Genomic DNA, 11,780 nt, shown 5'->3' on the forward strand with positions numbered 1-11,780 from the left:
TACCTGGGATGTGGGAGCCCCCAGTTGTAGCCCCACCTTCACTTATGGGGGGGGGGGAAGAGTTTTGAACTGGGACCTACTACCTCTGAGTGCCCAAACCACTGGGCTCAACGTTATGTGGGTAGTCTTTCCCCTGACCCCCCAACATCTTGCTAAAGCAGTGTAGATAACCCCAAGAGAGGGTTTGCACCTGAGAATTGCAAGCCAAATGAGGTACCTCCCTGCAGCCCAGACTTCAACACCCATCTCACTGACAGGGATCAGGCTTAGCACCCTCTCCCCCCCTAATTTTGGCATCTCCCAATGGCTAGCCCGGGCGAGGAGCTGCCTAGCCTGCTGGCTTTTGTGAATCCGATTCTGAGGCACCCATCTCCCTCCATTCACTGTACAGGGAGCCTAGGCCCTGAACTCAGGCTTTGTGAACCCTAGGGAGTTTCTAGGAACCTAAAAGGTAGGCGTGATGATGCTGAGGATCTTTGTGAATCTAGCCCCATGTCTCCATAGTAACCTGCATTACAAAACACTATGCCCAACAGGGCAAATATTGCTCTCATTTTCACACACACATTGGCCTCCATGGAGTTGCACAGGTGAAAATGAAGGCTAGATGTGTCCCAGCAGATATAGGGAATGATTTTAACATAAGATTCCTGATTTCATGGGTGCAAATTTGTAGACATACATTTACAACAGTCACATGTTAACACTGTGATTTTTGAACACAGTCAAGTAGACAGACACATAGGACCAAATTCTCTGCCCATGGAAATGGGCAAAACTCTGCTGAAGTAACTACAGCTGTGTCCATTGACAGCAGCAGAGAATTCGCCACATAAATACCACCATTTATGTCCGCAAATAGTTGTGGGTACAAAAGTGTAATCACAATTTTGCACCTTAAAAATCGTAGGCTGGGTTGGGAACTTTTTAAAAAAAATCAGATCTGTAGAGTTTAGCTGGTGAAGCTTATTGATTGGATAAGCCATCACCCTTAGAAATAGGGAACAAGCTGTACATTAAAGATGTAAAAAATACAAAATCGGAAACATAATATGGTCCTGATCATATTTTGACTTGTTCAAACTTTGCAGTACATTTGTACAGCTGTTTAACCTTATGTTCACTGCTTTCTCATATGCAGTATTCTTTTAAATGCACATGGTTAAGTTGCTGCTATTAGCCAATTCCCGTAACATTTCCAAATTTGCTTACCAACACCTTTAAGGCCAGTGACCCTTAGCAAAGGGGCTTCCAGTTTAACCTCATTCCAATGCGAGTTTTGTTGTGTTTATAAGACTCTCCATCAGTACTTTCATGAATATATCAATCCATGTGATGCCCTCAAGCATTTGCAGCCTGCACACACAATTTCTAAATGTCAAATAAACTTGGCAGCTCTTTATAACATCTCTAGTGCAGATCAATCCTGTGTTTCATTTCAGAAAGCCAAATTCTTTGCAGCAGCTTGAGTGTTAGTTTTGACTTGCTTCTTAGCTGAGTGGTAATCTGTAGAATAGCAAACAAACAGAATTAGAAACTGCTGAAGTGGTGAATGATGTTTTAAAGAAATGTCAGGTAGGCTTCTCTAAGGCCCATGAGGGAACAAAACTAATACATTTAGTATGTTCCATATAAAGCTGTGTAATACCAAACAAACAAAGGAAATGTGCTGGCTTTTATTCAGCATAGATCAAAGGACGTTGGACTCTCTTATATAAGCTGAGCAATGTGACATTTTACTCTCTGACTTTTAGATCCAGTACAGTAGTGTTTTCTGGTCAGAAATAGTTGTTTTTCAGTGCTCTTTTGCCACCTTAAAAAAGATCTGCAGTTTAGAATAACATCAGAAGAATTATAATTATGCTGAACTTTACTAATAACGTTCTACTTATTATCAAATAAGAACTCTAGGAAGACTGCATATAACCTTGCAATAACACTGAATTATTATTCATTCTGTACTCAGAGAGTAAGGGCTGTAATTATGGGGAAAATATTCTGTATTTTTCATCCATAGCAAAGTGATTTAATTCCTGCTTCAAGTGCAAAACTCAACCTAACAACAGAACCATGACCTGCTTTCCATAATTTGTGGAAACACTAAGCACTGTTTTTTTTTCTAACACAGAAACAAAGACATTTTTCAGGTAGTTAACAGGACAAATTTAGCTGAAATTAAATTGAAAGTTTACTCACATCTACAGGCAGGGATCCACATCCTCAGCTGGTGTAAACTGGCTCCATTGGCTTTAATAGAGCTATTCCAATTTAAACCAGCTGAGGATTTGGCCCTCATGATGTTTTAACTTCACTTTCTCACATAACCAAAATGGCAATGTACGTAGTAAATATTCATGGAGTCCTAGCAGCTTACGGTTGTATTCATTTCTACAGAGAATACTACTGGCAGAGGATACTCCCTGGAATTCTATAGGTTTTCACAGCCAAGTTCTGCAAAGACAATCCTGCATCCAATTTCATTAAGTTCTGTTGGTTGATTTATGATGAGGCTAATATGTATAGTGATGACCCAAATTAATACCACATATTGTTGGGAGTCTGAGCAGCTAATTTATGAGGAAGAAAAGGCCTGCAAATGTCACAAGAAGTTCTTGGTGGGAAGGAAGGGGAGAGGAGTAACAATAATAAGTGGGATATCTGAGTTCTCACAAAGTATAATCCTCACAACTGTTAATTCTTCTAGTCATGAGACCTTATATATACACTGTCCTCCAGTTTGTACTGGGGAGGAGAGATATATTGTGGATTATACTTGGTGGGTCAAATTCATAAGTGACAAATTCATAAGTGTTATCCTCACTTTCATCAATGGTGAATTTTAGCAAGGGTAAAATTTTCAAAGGCATCTAAGTAATTTAGGAGCCCAAGTTCCAATTTCAAAAGGGACTTGTGCATGTAGGAGCCAAAATCTTGATGGAAGTCAGTGGGACTAAGGCTTCTTGGGACCAGATCCTCAAATGAATTTAAGTGCCCAACTCACATTGATTTCAATGGAAGTTAGGGACCTAATGCCTTTGAAGATCTGGGCTCTAAGTGCCTAAGGGTATGTCTATACTAGAAATGCTACAGGTTTCAGAGTAGCAGCCGTGTTAGTCTGTATCCGCAAAAATAACAGGAGTACTTGTGGCACCTTAGAGACTAACAAATTTATTAGAGCATAAGCTTTCATGGGCTACAACCCACTTCTTCGGATGCATATAGAGTGAACCATATATTGAGGAGATATATATACACACACATACAGAGAGCATGAACAGGTGGGAGTTGTCTTACCAACTCTGAGAGGCCAATTAAGTAAGAGAAAAAAAACTTTTGAAGTGATAATCAAGATGGCTCAGTACAGACAGTTTGATAAGAAGCAAGTGTGAAAATACTTACAAGGGGAGATAGATTCAATGTTTGTAATGGCTCAGCCATTCCCAATCCCTATTTAGCCCTGAGTTGATTGTGTCTAGTTTGCATATCAATTCCAGCTCAGCAGTCTCTCGTTGGAGTCTGTTTTTGAAGTTTTTCTGTTTTAAGATAGCCACCCGCAGGTCTGTCAAAGAATGGCCAGACAGGTTAAAGTGTTCTCCCACTGGTTTTTGAGTATTATGATTCCTGATGTCAGATTTGTGTCCATTAATTCTTTTGCGTAGAGACTGTCCGGTTTGGCCAATGTACATGGCAGAGGGGCATTGCTGGCACATGATGGCATATATCACATTGGTAGATGTGCAGGTGAACGAGCCACCGATGGTATGGCTGATGTGATTAGGCCCTATGATGGTGTCACTTGAATAGATATGTGGACAGAGTTGGCATCGGGCTTTGTTACAAGGATAGGTTCCTGGGTCAGTGTTTTTGTTCAGTGATGTGTGGTTGCTGGTGAGTATTTGCTTTAGGTTGGGGGGTTGTCTGTAAGCGAGGACAGGTCTGTCTCCCAAGATCTGTGAGAGTAAAGGATCATCTTTCAGGATAGGTTGTAGATCTCTGATGATGCGCTGGAGAGGTTTTAGTTGGGGGCTGAAGGTGACAGCTAGTGGTGTTCTGTTATTTTCTTTGTTGGCCCTGTCTTGTAGGAGGTGACTTCTGGGTACTCGTCTGGCTCTGTCAATCTGTTTTTTCACTTCAGCAGGTGGGTATTGTAGTTTTAAGAATGCATTCTTAAAACTACAATACCCACCTGCTGAAGTGAAAAAACAGATTGACAGAGCCAGACGAGTACCCAGAAGTCACCTCCTACAAGACAGGGCCAACAAAGAAAATAACAGAACACCACTAGCTGTCACCTTCAGCCCCCAACTAAAACCTCTCCAGCGCATCATCAGAGATCTACAACCTATCCTGAAAGATGATCCTTTACTCTCACAGATCTTGGGAGACAGACCTGTCCTCGCTTACAGACAACCCCCCAACCTAAAGCAAATACTCACCAGCAACCACACATCACTGAACAAAAACACTGACCCAGGAACCTATCCTTGTAACAAAGCCCGATGCCAACTCTGTCCACATATCTATTCAAGTGACACCATCATAGGGCCTAATCACATCAGCCATACCATCGGTGGCTCGTTCACCTGCACATCTACCAATGTGATATATGCCATCATGTGCCAGCAATGCCCCTCTGCCATGTACATTGGCCAAACCGGACAGTCTCTACGCAAAAGAATTAATGGACACAAATCTGACATCAGGAATCATAATACTCAAAAACCAGTGGGAGAACACTTTAACCTGTCTGGCCATTCTTTGACAGACCTGCGAGTGGCTATCTTAAAACAGAAAAACTTCAAAAACAGACTCCAACGAGAGACTGCTGAGCTGGAATTGATATGCAAACTAGACACAATCAACTCAGGGCTAAATAGGGATTGGGAATGGCTGAGCCATTACAAACATTGAATCTATCTCCCCTTGTAAGTATTTTCACACTTGCTTCTTATCAAACTGTCTGTACTGAGCCATCTTGATTATCACTTCAAAAGTTTTTTTTCTCTTACTTAATTGGCCTCTCAGAGTTGGTAAGACAACTCCCACCTGTTCATGCTCTCTGTATGTGTGTGTATATATATCTCCTCAATATATGGTTCACTCTATATGCATCCGAAGAAGTGGGTTGTAGCCCACGAAAGCTTATGCTCTAATAAATTTGTTAGTCTCTAAGGTGCCACAAGTACTCCTGTTATTTTTGTAGAAATGCTACAGCGGCACAGTTGCACTGCTGTAGTGAAGGGGTTCTTCCATTGCTGTAATAAATTCACCTCCTCGGGAGGCGGTAGCTAGGTCGATGGAAGAATTCTTCATTAACCTCGTGGTGACGACACCGGGGCTTAGGTCAGCTTAAATTCATCTTTCTGGGGGGGGAGGGGCGGAGGGTGAATTTTCACACTCCTGAGTGATGTAGCTAGCTCAACCTAACTTTGTAGTGTAGACTAGTCACTTTTGAAAATTTTACCCTGTATCTTGAAACCACTAGTCCAGTAGATGGACCTAACCTCACTCCCTGTGTAGACACAGCTGAGTCAGCAGAAAAGTTCTTCCATCAACCTAGCTACTGCCACTCAAGGGAGGTGGCTTACCCCTTTCCATCACTGTAGAAAGCACCTACACTATGGCACTCCTGTGGCATAACTGCAGTGCTGCTGCAGGACCCGTAGTGTAGACATGACTAAAGTCAAGTCCACAGTGCTCTGAAAACAAAAGGATGAGAGCTGGCATGTGAAAGTGGGAGGCTGGTTCTGCATGGAAAATGTCTTTCCTTCCCTTGGCTCCTTCTCTAGCTCTGGCCACTGATGCATCTTGAAATCCGGCTTACAAAAAAGACAGCTCACTTCAGTTCCTGGAAAAGGCCAGAATAAAGCCTAGCTGTATTGTAAATCTGCAGCTGTGAAGCACTCTCATGGAATCAGAACAGAGGCTGGATCTGATGGTATGCATGTGTCAAATGAGCTGGGAATATGGCAAAACTGCATTTTTACCGGTTAATTAACTCTCCCTGCCCAAGGAGTCAGATACAGTGAGAAAGCATAGGGCAGGGGTCGCAAGCTGGAGGATTCTCTGCGACTTGAAGTCTTTATATCACGATCTGGAGACTTCAACAGCTGAGTTAAGGGAAAGTGGGTGGGTCAGCTTTTGTGGCCTGCATCATGTGGGAGGTCAGACTAGATGACCACAATGGTCCCTTCTGACCTTAAAATCTATGAGTCTATGAGTCTATGAGCTCCTCCCACTCTGGTGGCTCCAGTGTCCACAGAACCCATGTTGGTTTTGAAGACATTGATATTTATTTAACCAGACCACTGCTGTCTTTTATAGTGTCAATTAAATGCACCATTGCAGGAACTTAATGCAAAGCATTACTGAGTTCTGCTTGACTAAATGAGATAGCAGATACCTGTGCTCAGAACCCGTCTAAAGTTTAGTCCACACTCTCTGGGATGACAGAGGTTGGGGAGTGTGGCACAGAGAGTGGGTTTGGCCCCTGGGGGTAGGCATCACTCTGGATGACTAATCCAGCTGTCACATGGATTAGTCACGTTTTGTTCCAGAGGGAGCAGAGTACAGATCTTCTGAGTTGATGGGAGATTTTGATGTACTGTTGAGGTGGTGATATGGAGGATAAATGGGTGCTTGTGAGAGAAAGAGAGAGAGAGAGAGAGAGAGAGAGAGAGAGAGAGAGAGAGAGAGAGATTGAACGAGCTCAAAGTTCCACCAAAATAGGCAGAATATACATGATTGACCTGATAGATCAGCTTCATTGCATCCAGAATTCTTGGGGGACCAATTTCTACCAACAAGTTTTCCCTTGTAAAAACAAATATGGGAAAGTGTTAGGCTGTGCAACTTAGTGTTTTGGTTTCCACATCCCCTGTTGAAATGTTTGTTTACCCGGGCAAACAGAATGGAAGAAAATATCCCTTGGAAATATTTGCATAATTTGCTCTTACACTGCTAGACAGAGATTTACAACTGAATGGTGATACCCTCCAACTGTCACAACACTGAAGCCTGAATAACGCTCCTGTACTCCTACAGTTATATTATACTGTTAATTAGTTAATGCCTGCAAAGTGCTTTGGAGATGAAAAGTGCATTCATTAAGTATTTCTGTCCTGTGCTCTAGTGTAGGATTGTCCTCTCATCACTAAGCTGTAGTCCATTCTTAAACCTCTCTAATGATGGTGACTCATAGATTCCAAGGCCAGAAGGGACCACTGTAATCATCTAGTCTGACTATTGAACTTCCCCAAAATAATTCATAGAGCATATATTTTTAGAGAAAAATTCCAATCTTGATTTAAAAATTGCAAATGATGGAGAATCCACCACGGCCCTTGGTAAGTAGTTCCAATGGTTAATTAATCTCACTGTCAAAAAATTTACACCTTATTTCCAATCCGAATTTGTCTAGCTTCAGCATCCAGCCATTGGATCATGTTAGATTTGTCTGTGCTAGATTGAAGATCCCATGATCAGAATTTGTTCCCCAAGTAGGTACTTATAGACTGTAATCAAGTCACCCCTTAACCTTCTCTTTGTTAAGCTAAATAGGTTTTGTTCCTCGAGTCTATCACTACAAAGCATGTTTTCTAATACTTTAATCAACCTTGTGGCTGTTCTCTGAACCTTCTTCAATTTATCAACATCCTTTTTGAATTGTGGACACAACTGGACACAGTATTCCAGCAATGGTCACACCAGTGCCAAATAGAGAGGTAAAACAACCTCTCTATTGCTACTCGAGATTCCCCTGTTTATGGATCCAAGCATCACATTAGCCCTGGTGTCACGTTCAGCTAAATATTTACCATGACCCCCTAAATCTTTTTCAGAGTCGCTGTTTCCCAGGATACAGTTCCCTACCCTGTAAATATGGCCTGTATTCTTTGTTCCTAGACATATACATTTACATTTGGCTGTATTAAAACACATATTGTTTGCTTGCACCCAGCTTATGCCATAGCCTCTCCTGGCAAATTAGTCTATTGTCTGATCTGCATCACTATTCAAAAGAAGTTTCCTAATGTCTTAGTTTAATTATCCTTTTTGACAATTTCAGGATGGTACTTCTCATTAGCCCCTGCCCCTCACCCCCCTACCCCTCTCCATACAGGCTAGAAAGAATCCTGTTGTTCAGGAGGCCAGGACAACCAAAATCCCTGTGTGGATAAATGAAATATAATCAGGATAAGATATTCAAACTTGCTCAGCACTCACAATTAGGGCAGATGTTTAAAAGATCTCAGCTGCCATTTATCTATAAAAATAAGTGGTGAGATTTTCAGCATGCTGCGTAGCATGCTGGGTGCTGAGCACATTTTTTACAGCCTGGCGATAAGTGTCATCCTAGAAGTGGCTGGGTGCTGAGTACTTTTGAAAATTTTGCCCTGGTGTTGGTGCCAAAGGGTATGTCTACGCTGCGGCTGGGAGGTGCGATTCTCAGCGCAGGCAGAGAGATTTGCACTAGATCTGCTCAAACTAACATGCTGAAAATAGTAGTGATGACGTTGTGGCATGGCTGGTGGCTTGGGTTAGCTGCCCAAGCTCAGACACAGAGAGCTGAGTGGTCTTGGACTTGGGTGGGTAACCCAAGCCACTGCCCATGCAAAAATGTCCACGTTGCTATTTAGCAGTCTAGCTCGAACCCAGTGTAGAAACATACTCTAAATGTGATCTGAGCTCCTTTGAAAATCTGTCTCTAGTTATGGGTGCTGAGCTCTTCAAAAGCTGGCCCATTCTCCCTTCCTGCCAAGTTTAAGACTGGTCTGCTCTTACAATTCCTGGATGCATTCACTCAGTATCCTATCCAAACTGAAGTTAGCATGAAAACTGGCAACCTTTTCTGGTTCCTGTTCCTCCTCCCCTGGCTCTGCTTGGCCCACTGTGTCTCAAACAGCACTTTGGGAAGAGCACACATGGCTAACTACGCAGATCTATGAAAAGAATTGGAGAAAGTCATACTGTCTTGCTGGACAATCCAACTTGAGATCCAGGCTGCCCTTGGACAAGTCATCTTAACTATTCTTCCTCGCCCCCTTCCCTTTAGTTGCCTAGTCTCTCACACCTACACTAAGGCCACATCTGCTGTGCCATTCTAGCACCATAGTGTAGGTGCTTCCTTCACAGATAGAAGAGGGGTTTTCCATCAGTGTAGTTAATCCACCTTTCTGAGAAATGGTAGCTCGGTTGATGGAACAATTGATCTGACCATGTCTACTCCGGGGCTTAGCTCGACCTAACTATGGTGTTCAGGGTGCAAAAGTTTACACAGCCCTGAGCACTGTAGCTAGGTCAATCTAATTTTTTAATGTAGACCAGGCCTAAATTTGACAAAGCAACCATACTCTTATTTGGCTTGGTTTTCAGACTTCTGAGCATTCACAAATCCCACGGATGCCCGTGGGAGCTGCAGGTGCACAGCCTTTTTGAAAATCAGCCTAATTGTCTCATATGTAAACTGCACGTGATAAGCTCCCTTAACCTGTGTGCATCAGGAATGTCCTCTGGTTTATTTGAAGTGTTTTTTGTCTAAGACGAGGCTAGTTACAGGCCTATCAGGATTAAATTCCTGTGAAGCTCTCAGAGCTAGTTCTGACCCACTGAGCAGCATACAGTACAAATCTCACACACCTGTCAAGGATGTCTGTCTTCGTTTCTTCCCTGCTTGGCTCTTCTTGCCCGACATTTTCTTGGCAACTTTGGGGTTCTCAGTCAGTGTCACTGTGGCAAAGTGGTGAGCCTTGACCTCCTTGACTATCCCCTGGTTCAAGGGCTTCAAAGGCTTGCGAGCCTCACCCACCACACAACTGTGGTAAAAGGCCGGGACATCGTGGCTCTGTAGTTCTTCCCACTGCAGGAGCCCCTCAGCTGGCATGTCTCGTAAGAAGTCAAAGTTCCACTTCTGCTGGGCTCCCTCCATGCTGCTGCGCAGCATATGCTGGAAGTCCTGCTGCAGCTGCTCATGGTCCACAGGGCCGAAGAGGTTCCTTCGTACACGGTTTGCCTTCACTGGCCTCCACTCCATTTGCTCTCCAATCCGCCGCTCACCAACGAGCGTACAGAGCAACGATTCCCTGCCAGAGATAGAAAGATCATCAGACACATCAGGCATCACATGCTCTATGGGGGATGTAGCAAGTGTTAGGGTATTTCTGATCCTCTTCCAGGGAAAGTTGGGAAACTGTTTGGGAAAACTTCTGCCAATCTCCAATCTTCATGGAAAACTCTCATTGACGTCAGTGGACTATGTTGACTGGAGCCTCAGCCGATGTTGTATTTGCTGTCGAGGGGGAGGAGGGCTTCTCCCTCTCTTTTTTGTGGGGGGCTTCATGTAGAGCTAGTGAGGGGGTTGGCTTGTTCATCATGGAGACTGAGGCTTTGTCTTCACTGCTAAAAAAGCTGCATTTTTTACTTCAGGGTAACTAACAACTGTGAGCTATCCTGAGGTAAAGACAGTGAAAACCAGGCGCTTTAGTTTTAAACTTCCTGGGGTTGACCTCACCAGTTTACTTCATGGTAAAACTAAAACGTCTTGTCTTCACTGTGTTTCTACCTCAGTATAGTTCAAGTGTGTTACTTACTCTGAGGTAAAAGCACAGCTTTACTAGCAGTAAACACTACGTTCCTGAGGAACAATGGAAAGTTGACCCCAAGCTTTTGGGGTCAGGGACTGTCTTTTTGTTCTGTGTTTGTACACCTAACACAATGGGGTTCTGGCCCATGACTGGGGCTGCTAGGTAGTAGTAATAATAATACATAATAACAACAACAACAGAGTGGACAACAATACAGAGGGAGAACAGAATGCACACTGGAGAGGAGGGGATAAAAACATCCCATTATAAGTAGAGGGGATAAAAAAAAAGAAATCTTAGGATGGGGAGAAGTGACAAAGCCAGTTATTTTATTTTAACGGGGCTACTGTTCTGATTCACTCTCTGCGTTAGCCAAACTATTAGCTGAAAGAAACTCAGAAATATAACCCTTTTCCTGCAATTTTTTGTTCTCCCTTCTAGAATAAACTGGGGAGAGGGGAAGGCTGTTTTCTATCTATAGATAAAAATAAAAGCAAAACACCGTCTTTGTCTCTCTAAGGGCAAATCCTATCTCAGTGTTGGTGAGTGCAGAGGGCTCGCCACACAGCACTGTGCGGGAGAGGAGGGATATGATTTGTGGAAGCTGCTCAGGGGCATGCATCCCCTGCATGGAAAGGAATTCGGTTCTTCAAGGGCTGCCTATGTGATGTGTTGGGGGGTTGGGGACAGAGCAAAACTGAGGGGAGATGTTCGTGGGGGTTCATAGATTTTAAGGCCAGAAGGGAGCATTATGGTCATCTACTCTGATGACCTCTTGCATTACACAGGCCATAGAACCTCACCCAGTAATTCCTGTATCAAATCCATAACTTCTGGTTGAGCCTAGAGCATACCTTTTAGAAAGATATTCAATTTCTTTCTCTACATGGATCATTGTTCTCCCATGGAGATGGAGGCAGAGGCAGCACAGAGGCTAATGTGGCCTTAGGGATGCATTAGCGGCTAGCCACGGAGTGGATCTAGCTGCTGCCGCTCTGAAATCTGGAGGATATACAGAGTAGGACACTGAGAGAGGGTAAGTGATTTGTCCAAAGCTGGGCACACAATCAGTGCAGAGCCAGAGGACAAAATAGTTCCAGACTCCCACCTTCTCAGTCCACTACTAGCCATGGTGCCTCTGTGTGTGAAAATATCTAGTATATAAACAAAATATTGTCTCTAAAAATTATGGTTTTC

At 43.3% G+C, this 11,780-nt stretch overlaps 1 pseudogene; it reads right to left on the minus strand.

Moving 5' to 3' along the window:
* Positions 1–1,438: 1,438 nt before the first annotated feature.
* LOC135883661 (cyclin-dependent kinase inhibitor 1-like) lies at positions 1,439–10,120 on the minus strand (annotated as a pseudogene).
* Positions 10,121–11,780: the final 1,660 nt, after the last annotated feature.

This window comes from Emys orbicularis, chromosome 1 (assembly GCF_028017835.1).
Source record: "Emys orbicularis isolate rEmyOrb1 chromosome 1, rEmyOrb1.hap1, whole genome shotgun sequence".
Classification (NCBI taxonomy): Eukaryota; Metazoa; Chordata; order Testudines; family Emydidae; genus Emys; species Emys orbicularis.